The following is a 12,041-nucleotide window of genomic DNA, read 5'->3' as shown; positions in this document are numbered from 1 at the left end:
CACACACACACACACACACACACACATATTTTAAAAATGAACTGGAGTGACAAATCACAACAACCCATGTTGACCTCTGACTTTAACCTGTGTGTGCAAAGGTGAGAACCACCTGCATCCAAGTTCTCACAATACTCACAACACACACAAAGAACTGAAAGGTTTAGAACACTTGCATGTATTGATTATTCAGATTTTTGAGGTACAACTTTTCCATTTTCCCAACTTTTGCTTGCTATTGGATGACAATTTGTGTCATTAGCTTGTGACCTGGGGGGTTTAGTGCTGAATTGTATCAAATGAACTCATTGCAACCCTCTTTCAAAATTTCCTTCTCTCTATACCACAAAAGCTCCACAGAAGCATTGATGGTTGTATGACTCATATTCGAGATGGTGAATATCTCTGCTGTCTGGAACCATGTATCCTCCTTGCCCTTGACATGATGCTGAGTAGACACCTAAATCCGAACTGGCATCTCACCAGTGCTTGGAACTGTCACAGATGGCATCTAGTTGTGCACTGTGTATTTTCATTTGGGGATTCCTTGTTTATATCTCCTTTATAAATAATTAAGAATAAATCTGTGAGACCAGTAATTACAAAAACCCACACCTGGCCTCACAACAAGAAAACATGACTCAATTTCCTAAAATGATACAAACTTTACTGTGCCATAGAGGGGGCAGCAGGAAAATGCCTCATCCTCTCCCCTAAACATTGAAGAAAGAAGCATTTTTGTGGTGCAATTAGTGAACTATTCTATGCAAACCATTTTACTGCAGTGCTTAGATTTGTGTTCATTTCCTCAGCCTCTGAAATGTACATTTATAATGAAGCCTTGTTTGGAGAAACAAGAACCTTTCAACAATTATGTTGAGATATTTAACACGTAACAACAGGAATAAAAGATGCTTCTGATTTTGCAGAAATACTGAAACAAATATTTGCAACAAAATCAGTCTACAAGAAAGTATCTGTAGCCATAGAGAAGTGCATTTATAGGACTGTAAAGATGTCTAAGCAGGTAAGGATGCAAACTGTACATCAAAGGAACCCAAGTCAATACACAAAGTTCCTGTCTTCATGTCTCACGACAGCCTGTAACTACAAGTTCAAGAAAGAACAGCCATTTTTTCTGGCTTCCATGGTCACCTGCACATCCACACTCTCTCTCTCTCTCACACACACACACACACACACACACACACACACACACACACACACACACACGTGTGTGTGTGTGCAGGTAGTTAAAAGTAAATATAAATATTTTAGAAATAAAAGTACATCTATGGGCCTTCCTCTAAGCATTTTTTTCCAGCGCCAGAATCATTCAGGAATGTCTTGTTTCAATTCAAATTCACCATGCCCTCAAGATCTAGAATTCATTAATTTCATATCACATAAACTGGCATAAAAGTGTAAAATAAAAATTTATAATAAACTACACAACAATCTTAAAATTAGGATTATAATAGGCATAAGAGAAAAATGCTAAGACGTTATTTTAGGAATTTATTAAAATGTATACAAAATAATGAAATGAAGTTCTGGTGATTAATGTAACTATCATCTGTAGTACCACTACATACCACAACATTTTAAAAATTATGTTCAATTTCTTAAAGAAATAGATGCAGGATGGGGTGATCCTAGTTAACATTGATGTGCTCTATATTTTTTAACTCACCAAAGTATATACTGTAAAATTTATTATGTGAGAATCTAATTCATGTGCACATGTGTTTTGATCAAGTAGACCCATTTCCTTCCCTATTAAACTCCTCATTCCATACTTTTCCCTTCTAATTTCAAGTTCTCTTTAATAAAACTGCTGAGTTTATTTAGTGAATATGCATAGCTACAGAGCCATCCACTCAGGAAAGGACAGCTTTCCTGAGATGACATATCTGAAGATATTTAACTGTCTTGATCTTGTTCAGGCTTTATGTGCATAGTCGCTTCCAGGGAGTTCATTGTTATAATAGCCCTATTATGGCTGGGAAATATTATTTTCCCATAAGTCCTCCACTACTTCTGGCATGTCTAATCAAAAAAAAAAAAAAAAAAGGTTTCACTCTCCTCATTACAAAAGTATAGTGAGTTGATAATATGATGAATAGGTCAATTTGCTTGATTTAATAGTACTATAATACATATATAGTTTGAAATATCATTTAAAATGTACTACATATACATGTAATTGAAATATAAAAACATCTATAGGTTGTACATAATTGTTGATTAATTAAAATATTTATATTAGTTGCTTTAAAACAGTAGTGAAAAAAAGGCTTACAAATCAGTTGGCCTATACTTAATTCCAACCACACTCATCCATGTTTTACAATTGTATACACATAATTTCCCAGTTCAGCTTTTATTTGTAAAAATTATGGTGTTGTTCTGGATAACACTGTCTTTCTTTTCAATCTGTGTCTGATGTTTTAGATCTTATCTGCCCCCAAACACATTCAAGTCCTTGAAAAAATAAAACAATAATTTTTTATGAATAATTTTATTTATTTATATCCCAAATGTTGGCCCCACTTTCTGCCCCCCTCACAGAGTTCTTCACCCCACACTCCTCCCTTTCTTCTCTGAGTGACCTGTATTCTCCCACCCTGAGGCATCATGTCACTACAGGACTAGGCACATTCTCTCCCACTGAGGTCAGACATGGTAGCCCTCTGCTACAAAAGTGCCATGGGCCTTGAACAAGCCTATGTATAATATCAGCCTGAGTGAGGTACATCCTGAGTGGGGTATCACAGACCCAAAAGGACATACATGGCATGCATTCGCTGATAAATCCATATTAGCAAAAAACTACAGAATTCTCATGTTACATCCTACAGACCCTAAGAAGATAAACAAGAAGGAAGGATCAAGGGAGGATGCTTAAATCCCATTTAGAAGGGGGAAGAAAATCATAATGGAAGACAGAGTTGGGGTGAGATCTTGGTATAAAAAGGGAAGGGGGAATAAAGGGGACAGGATCAGATATGGGAGGCACACAGGAAACAGGCCCAGAGGGACAGGAGAATGAATGCAAATATACAGCTGACAGGGTCGGTGGATAGGAAATTCTCTAGAAAATTCCAGATAGTTGGAATGGGAAGGTTCCCAGAACTCAATGTGGGTGACCATAGCCAGAATGCCTAATAGTGTGGATATGGAACTTGAAAAATGATCTTATGTAATAAACTTTCCCTTCCCTATGTTTCTATGTTGTGAATACATGAAAGATACCTGCCACAGTCTGAACAATGTAAGCTACTGTAGTAAAAAACCTAAGAATCTGAAAATAGCAAATAGTCAGATATGCTTGAATGCAAAAAGAAAGTATAATTAAATCAATAATGCTGTTCAACAACATGGCCTATTTTTATATTAATATATAAAGTGTGAATGTTTTCAATAAAAAATAAATGCATACCATTAAAAACAAAGTTAGCACCATAGCTATGCTATAAATCTGTGGAGAATTATAATTGTAAGTGCTTCTATGAAGTCGGTGTTTTGTGCTTATTTTCTCCTATTCTATAGAGTACAGTGGAGATACCCAGCCAGCTCACTCTGTGAGACTAATTGCCCAATGTGCTACTAAAAGAGACTCCATAAAATAAGGATTCAGTGATAAGCTTCCTAGCCCCGCGCCCTGATCCCTTACCTGTCTCAAATATCCTTTCTAAAGTAGAAATTTAAATTGATCACTTTATTTTAATATAGCAGCTGTTTTCTCCTCAGGCATCATCCATGCTGTCATTAGGTAAAGCTGTATATACATTACAGATTGATCAGTTTGTATAAAGTGAATTGTTAATAGTTACAAAATTGTGACAAATGCAGTAAAAAATAATAAAAGTTAAATAACATGATTATGTTTCACTTTGTAAAATATTTTATAATACACTAAAATTGCCAAACTTAGCAAAGAAACATTTAAACAAACTTGAAAAGCCTTGGATTTAGTGTCTATTGCTGCAAGAAGAAAAATGTAGATATTTTTAGAATTGAGTCATAGAAAAGTACATTAAAACATTAAAAGATGGCCTCAAGATTCAAGCTTAATTTCATGACCCTAGAGCTTAAAATCTTATTTTCATTTAGTGTTTCTTCTTAAAGCATACAAAGCCATTTGAATTTGTATAATGTATATTGCATATTTTATTTTGAACTTGAAAAAATTATTAGCATAACTGTCCCAGAAAGATAAATGCCTTACTAGAATGCTCACATTAACATTGTATAGAGGAACAGATTCCTTTTTGGCCACTTCACAAAATTGTGTCCTTGTGTAATGTGAATTATGTAAGTAGGCAAAGCTTCCTAACTACTGTAATCAATATTGTTGGGTGTCTTCGTCCTGACCTATGGATTTCATACAAAAGATATCCTTACTTCGTACCAGGTGACAAGCAGATTCTAGCATTTATAATGATATATATATATATATATATATATATATATATATATATATATATATATATATAAAGTATCTAATGTTGATATAGAAAGAGATCAAGGTTAGAAGATTTCTACTAAGAAGGAGCACAGAAAACAATATCATGTGTTATCAAGTCAGAGATGCAAAAGCAGACTGGTGAAGCAGTAGACATACTCACACAGAATTACCTAGGGATTCTAAAGAAATTTCATGTACTATTATTTTCAATGAGTAAGCAATAACAGAAATGTTTACAGAAAAAAATAAATGACTTAAATTTATAGCTCAGGCATATAACAAAATTAATTCAAAGTAGATCAGAGGTCAATAAGGAAAACCAATAGCCACATACTTTGAAAGTATAAGAGAAAATATTGTGAACTTGGGTCAAAGAACATTTTCCTACATGTACAAGCCAAGATCAGTTTGTAGAAAAGCCAATTGATAAATTGAATTCCACCAAATTTAGGAATTCTATTTTCTACTTTACAATACTAGGATAGAAAATAGCCCCAAACTGGGAGAAAATGCATACTGACCAGAAATCTAATACATGTTAAATTATTTAGATCAAGAACATATAAATAACACTAAGATCTCAATAATATTAAAACAAGACAAATAATTTTTTCAAATATGTAAAAAATATATGAATTGCAAATAAACTCAAAACAGGCTTTGCTTTGAAATATTTAAATCAGTATTTTGTATGAGTGTGTTTGTATCATGTAGAGGGCAGGGACACACACCATGGGAAACATGTGAAGGTCAAAGGACATAAGAAGGAATCATTTCTCTCCATCCCTTATTTGGGTTCTAGAGATCAGAACAACCGTTTCCTAGGCTTGTCTTAAGCCAGTCTGCTATCCTGCAGAGCCTCACACTTTAGTTACATTATAAGAAAATATAAGAGGATTTGTGTTAATCACTGTTTTACATCCTTCTATGTCTTTTATAATATGGTGGTAACCTTCTATATGATAGATTATAGACGAAAACAACAACCAAAAGTAAATAAATAAAACAAACTCTTTGATTCAATGTAGTAAAACCAATTTAAGCTTATCCCCACTGGCTTACAAATAAAGGAGATTCAGACTATGGTTATTTCATTTGGCTTTGTCCAGATACTTGCTGTTTTTCCTGGCCACAGGCTCATGGTCTATGATGGTGGTTTTCTCTTCCCTTCTTGCTCTTTCTCCTTCTGGTCTCTCCTCTCTCCTCACTTTTGTCCACCACCAACCAGGTAACTCGAAACCCACATACCTCTCATTCCTCCAGTAATTGGCTGTAGCCAATTTTATTTAACCAATAGTTTTAAATCGGGGAACAAGGTTTGCACAACAAAAGCTTGTAAAAGCGTGGACTCACTCTCATACCTTGACCTTCAGGTACAGAATTTAGCATTACAATACATAGCAACAGACCAAACCTCACTATTCAACAAGACTTGTCTGGGGCTGGGAAGACTAGCTCAGTGGTTCAGAGCACTTTCTCCTTAGCAAAGGATTAAAAGGTATTTTAGCCACTGGGTTGTACATAGATACCTATAATTCTGACTCCAGAGTATTAGGACATCCATCTTCAGGACTTGTTTGTATACAAACAACCAGACACACATGAACATATAAGAAAAAATAACTATATTTAATGATTAAGTCTAGTAATTCCAAACACCTGTGCTGGCGTTTTCAAATTCAGAATGATCATTCAAAAAATATGCTATTTCATAAATTTCTGTAGGTATTATAATATTTGTTTTGAAACTTCTCATGAACACATTGAACTCTTTTGTACAATTTTTATTAAACTCATTATCTTATACTTGGTCATACATTTTTGTATATGAATAAATTTACAATACAATTCATATTTAAGTATGAAAAATCTTATACATTGTTGTGCCTTGAGTTCATGGGAAACCCAGACAGCCCAAGAATTGCAAAGTCTGCTGCAACTTGCAAAATAGTCTTTTATTTTCATGTTCGAACCTGGATCTCTTGCCTTGCACTCACTGCATGAATGCTGGCAAGCTACTCAGAGTCCAGAAAACAGTGGGTTTATGTACAGTATAGTTAGGAATAGTGTGAATGGTCACAGAAAAGGGGAGTAGAGGGTGAAATAGTACTGAAGCAGGGGTGGGGGGTTAATGGGTGTTTGTTCAAGGACTAACTTTATGGCCAGGCATAACTGTCTGTGATCTGACCTCTGTTTACCTTTTACTTTTCCCATGGTCTCCTTTGAGCTTGTTATTTCTTTAAGGTCTCAAGGACAGGCACCTAGAGAGTTATCAGGAGTGGTGTTGGGTGTTGGTTTTTCTATCGATAGGGGAGGGAGAGAGGCCTCTGGAGGAGGACACAGCACAGAAACCAGCTGTCTGCACATTGTGCTTGTCACAGGGGTGGCGGGATGGTGAGGTGGAAGGGTTGGGAGTGGAGGGAGGGAGGATGGGATCCTATGGGGGAGGAGAAAGGGGGTAAGCAGAAGCAAACTGTACACAACACTGAAGTGTAATTCGGGAGTTACAACAGCATATTCTTAAAATCAACAGAAATAAAAGTTTTACTTGAAGATATAAAATTAAAAAATTAAAAAATGGAAAAACAGAATGATAACTTTTGTATTTGAAAAGCATAAGAAATTTTGTGTGTGCTATAAATCAATGGTAGAGTCAGTTAATAGCATGTTAAAGGCTCTGGCTCAATCTCCAGCACCATAAAAGAAAACTGCTAAGAAGAGAGTGTTTTGTACTGGTGACTTAAAAGTTATTAGTGCACAGTTGTGGTAGAAGACACAAGATGAGTTCCCAGCATCAGCTATAACCTCATCTCCTGGAGAACCATGCACTCTTGTACAAATCTTCACAGAGTCAGACATGCATGCATACACAACAACATGTAATTAAAATAAAAATACAAGCCCGGTGGTGGTGGCGCACTTGAGAGGCAGAGACAGGTGGATTTCTGAGTTCGAGGCCAGCCTCGTCTACAAAGTGAGTTCCAGGACATCCAGGGCTACACAGAGAAACCCTGTCTCGATAAAAACAAAAACAAACAAAAACAAACAAAAATGTAATAAATAAATAAATAAATAAATAAATAAATAAATAAATATAAAAATACATGGCTAGAGAAATGGCTCAGAGGTCCAAGCAATTCTTCAGAAAGGCTGGCGGTTGAATCCCAGGACACACTTGTGGCAGTCCACTGTCCTGGATGGCACTGGTGCTGTTTGTATTTTGATGCTAATTTTGCTCTTCTCGGAGAGGTTTGTACTCTGTGACTTCTTGTGAACCAATCACCTAATGAATAATGGAGCCAATCACTGAGCCTGAGAGAGTAGGAGGACATTCCAGGTTGGATGGAGGAAGAGAGGAAGGAGAGGGTTAGGTCCCTTTTGGATGGGGATAGCATGAGGGCAAGAGTGTCTCCTGATTCCAATGGCAGATCCGTCAGGATCTGTTACCAGAGGATTTAGATTATCAAGGTTTACAGATAAGGATTTTAGTTGTTGAGGCCAGCAATTGTGTTACCATTGTTTCTAAACTAAGATTGTGTGTCATTTTCCTTCAGGAGGTTCAACTGGGTTCAAGAGAGAAAGGTAAAAGGCAAAGCATGGTTTTGTCAGATGTGTACCACAAAGGCCCTGGGTGATTTGAAGCATGGTGCTGGCATAGTAGCTACCGGCCAACTTAGCGAGCTGGGTGGAGAAATTTTATTTAGAGCACTGAGTCAGAGTCTCCACAAGAGAAAAAAAAAAAAAAAAACAGGTTGGTCATTGCCCACCAGTGCATAGCAGGCGAGGCCACCAGGGTAGAAATTTGCCAGCACAAGAGTGGGTACAAGACAGCTCCTTTTTAAAATATTTCCCGCAACCGTCTACAACTGCCTGCATCTCCTGATTCCTTCAGTTCCCATGAGCACTGTCATAGAGAAGAAAAATCTACAGACAGACCCACAGACACATACAAATTATAAATAACAATATGAATAGAATCTTTAAAGAAATAAAGGGCTAAATTTGGACCCTACAATAAGTAAATGAATGACGAACTATTTAATTCAGGAAGAGATAGAGTTAATTAAAGGACAAAAATGGGCACAAAATCAGTTTTGTTTTTATTGTTGTTGATGATGATGATGATGATCCTTCTTTGTTTTAATATGTCGATTTGTGTGTCTGAATGTGGGTCTCTGCATGTGACTGCAGGTGCCTGAAGAGGCACGAAGAATTGGATTCCCTGCAGTTTGAGTTATAGACAGTTGTAGGTCACCTAACATGGGTGCTGTGAATGGATTTTAGATACCCTGAAAGAACAGCAGGACTCTTAACCTCTAAGCTATTCTTCATTCCCCAGAATAAGTTTCTTAAACTTTTGTTACTTCTACAGATCAGTATGAAAGTATAAATAATACAATACCAGATTGGCAATACTTGAAGGATAAGATCCACCTAATTTGATAAGAAGTTATATTGTGCCAGCCATTGAAGAGACCTGAAATTAATTAATGGCTTTGTATTAGGAATGATGAGAGCAGAGATAGTTTATACACCAAATGCATTTTAGTATTTCTAAATATACTTTGATCTTGTATAATATGTGAGAATGAGTGTAGGTTTGTAATAGATCAATATGAATAAGGCACACTCAACAATTAGTGTCACAGTGATGTATTTTAAGGTTTCTGAGAAACTTGGACAATTCTGTTATGTATAAAATAACCAGATCAGAAGTAAATATTTCAGGTTTCTTCTGGAATCACTCAGTTTTGGTAAGATTTTTACGGTAATATTGTCAGAACATTTGCTTCTGCATTTCACTGTGATATGAGCACAAATATTAATAAAATTTTCTTATATATTCTGTCTTCTACTCAAATTTTGGCACTTGCCTACAATTTTATCCCTAATTTCAGATACAAGACTTTGTTTTATTTGTCTTTTCTACTTTACATACACATATTTTGCCTCTTCATTGATAAAATCTGCTAGCTGTGTGTAGCCATGTAATTCTGATGGGTCTGGCTTTACTTAAATCATTTAGGAATTGTTAATCTTTATTCATCTAGCAGTGAAATTAAGAAAAATAAGTTCGAGAAAAGACAGTGGGTAATAGGACTTACTACTCATGCAGAGGACAAAGTTCAGTCCCTAACACCACGTGACAGGTAGGTCATGAGCATCTGGAATCCCTGGTTTTAGTGATTCATTGCTGCTTCTGAACTTCACAAATGTCTATAAATGTGCCACATAACTACAAGCAAAATTCACACACCTAAACCATAAACAAACAAATATTTTGATAAATAAACTAAAGTAAAAGTTGAACTGTATGCTTTTTGTAAAAACTCTAGAGCCCCAAGTCTGCAATAATTCTCCTTCTGCACCCCACTTTAGGGAAACCCATCATAAAGACTTCATTGTCTGCTTCCATATTTTCCATAATTGCTACTGAACTTAATTTCTTCAATCCATTGTTAATTTTAAGTTAGTGTGGTTTTTTTAGTTTTAAAAATATAAGTTTGAGATTCACATAAATTTTTGCTCTGGTTGGCTTTTTAGTCAACTTGATACAAACCTAGACATATCTAGAAGAAAGGAGTCTCAACTGAGAAAATGTCTCAACAATATGGGCATGTGGGCAAGGCTTTGGGGCATTTTCTTGATTAGTCATTGATGTTAGAGTGCCCAACACACTGGTCATGCCACCTCTAGGCAGGAGGCCCTGAGCTGTAAAAGAAAGGAGGCTGGGCAAGTGATGCAGGAGGAAGTCAACACTGAGCACATGTCCATGCTTGTGCATCAGCTCATATCTCCAGGTTTCTATTTCCAGATTCTGCCCTGACTTCCCTTCATGATAGACTATACCTATTAGCCGAACTAAGGCCTCTCCTTCCCAGCTTGGTTTGCTTATAGTCTTCACCATAGTAATAGAAACCAAACTAAGACATTCTTATCAGAATATGATGATATTCTGACAGGTATCAAGTTTCAATTTCTGATCAGGTAGTTCGTTATTCTACACATTGTTCCAAATGTCTTACGGAGAAGTAAAATTCCAATTTTCATTCATGTTTTTCTAATAATAAGACTCCCTTAAAGATATTTGGAGTACTTCAATGTGAGACAACCCTTTTCTCTAGTCTTTGTAAAAAATATATATAAACAGAGATCATGTTTTCAAATCTTCTCAAGAAATTACTCAGATATAATTTTGTAAATATTTTCTATTATTTTCTTACAATACTATATAAAGACATCTCACATTCACTTAATTCCTTTTTCACCTTAAGGAGTTTGACTTTTCTGAAGCAATTACAGCTGGTTCCCAGGGTTCATTGTCTGCAAAACTTAAAAATTTACTGATGGATAGTCATGTATTTTTCTAATCACAAATAACTGTAGAGAAAATGGCATATTTTCACATATCTCTATTAACCATGCTACAATCTGTAGTCTTGAAACCACAGACTCATAACTGTCCATTTCACATCTATATTTTTAGGAATTGTTTCATATTGCTTTGCTAATTATTCATTTTACACAACTATATCTTCATTGTGCACCTAGTATTTATATTCAGGATATATTTACCTTAGAAATATAGGTTAACATTTAAAACATTTGGAAAAAAATCATACTTTACATGTCTTTATTTCTCTAAAGTTGAAACCAGTGGAATAACTGATAGATGAATAGAATTTTCTTATGACTGTTTTCAATAATAAAGCATATAGTAATGTCCATGAGTTTATATGTTGTCATTAATTTCTCCAGCACCTTTTTGAAAGGATTGAATAGCTGCATTAGAAACTTGACTGTGTAGAAATTGGATTGTGTATAGAAAATAAGTTCTCAGTTGATCTTATCTGCAAGTCTGTTTGTCCTGTTGTACTGAAAAGGAACTTCAGAAAAGTTCCAGTGAATTACACACTTTATAATTTTATACAATACTTAATGTCTTTGTGTTGAAACCCTGCATTCCTCTTGAAAGCACCCTTCTTTGGATGCTGCGAAAACCACCTGTTAGAAGCAATCTCTTGCAGTATCTCAAGTTCTACTCCCGATATCATCTGCAAACAGGGACTTGGAAACTACTCAGAAACCACAGGTTACCTATTAACCCACCTAAAAGTTTCAAATCAGAGTAAAGCTTCGAGGTTACCTTTTTGCACTTATGTTTTAACGTAAGAACTGGTGTGTCCAGGCCCCCAGGACAGTCGAACAGGGTCTGAGGAACCACCCGTGGAGAGAATGAAGTGCGAGAAACACAAGGACGGACAGCAAGTGTGATTGATCAAGCTGTCAAATTTTTATTATTCCCAGGCAGGTTTTATACCCACAGAAGCAGGGTGTGGGGAGGGGGATGACACAAAATCGCTTTGATTCTGGGATAACACACCTATTCCCCAAAACAGGACATTGGCTAGTTAAAAAGTTCAGCAGGAGAAACAGAACAGAATGGGTTGCTAGGTACCTGTCTGCAAGATCTATAGATATTTGTTCTTAACTGGGGTATTACTTTCCCGTAGAGGCCTCAACTTTTTCCCATAGAAATCTCAACTAAGCTAGTACTTTTCCATTAAGG

The sequence above is a fragment of the Mus caroli genome, chromosome 6 (genome assembly GCF_900094665.2).
Source record: "Mus caroli chromosome 6, CAROLI_EIJ_v1.1, whole genome shotgun sequence".
Taxonomy (NCBI): domain Eukaryota; kingdom Metazoa; phylum Chordata; class Mammalia; order Rodentia; family Muridae; genus Mus; species Mus caroli.
Note: the sequence above shows the minus strand (reverse complement) of the source record.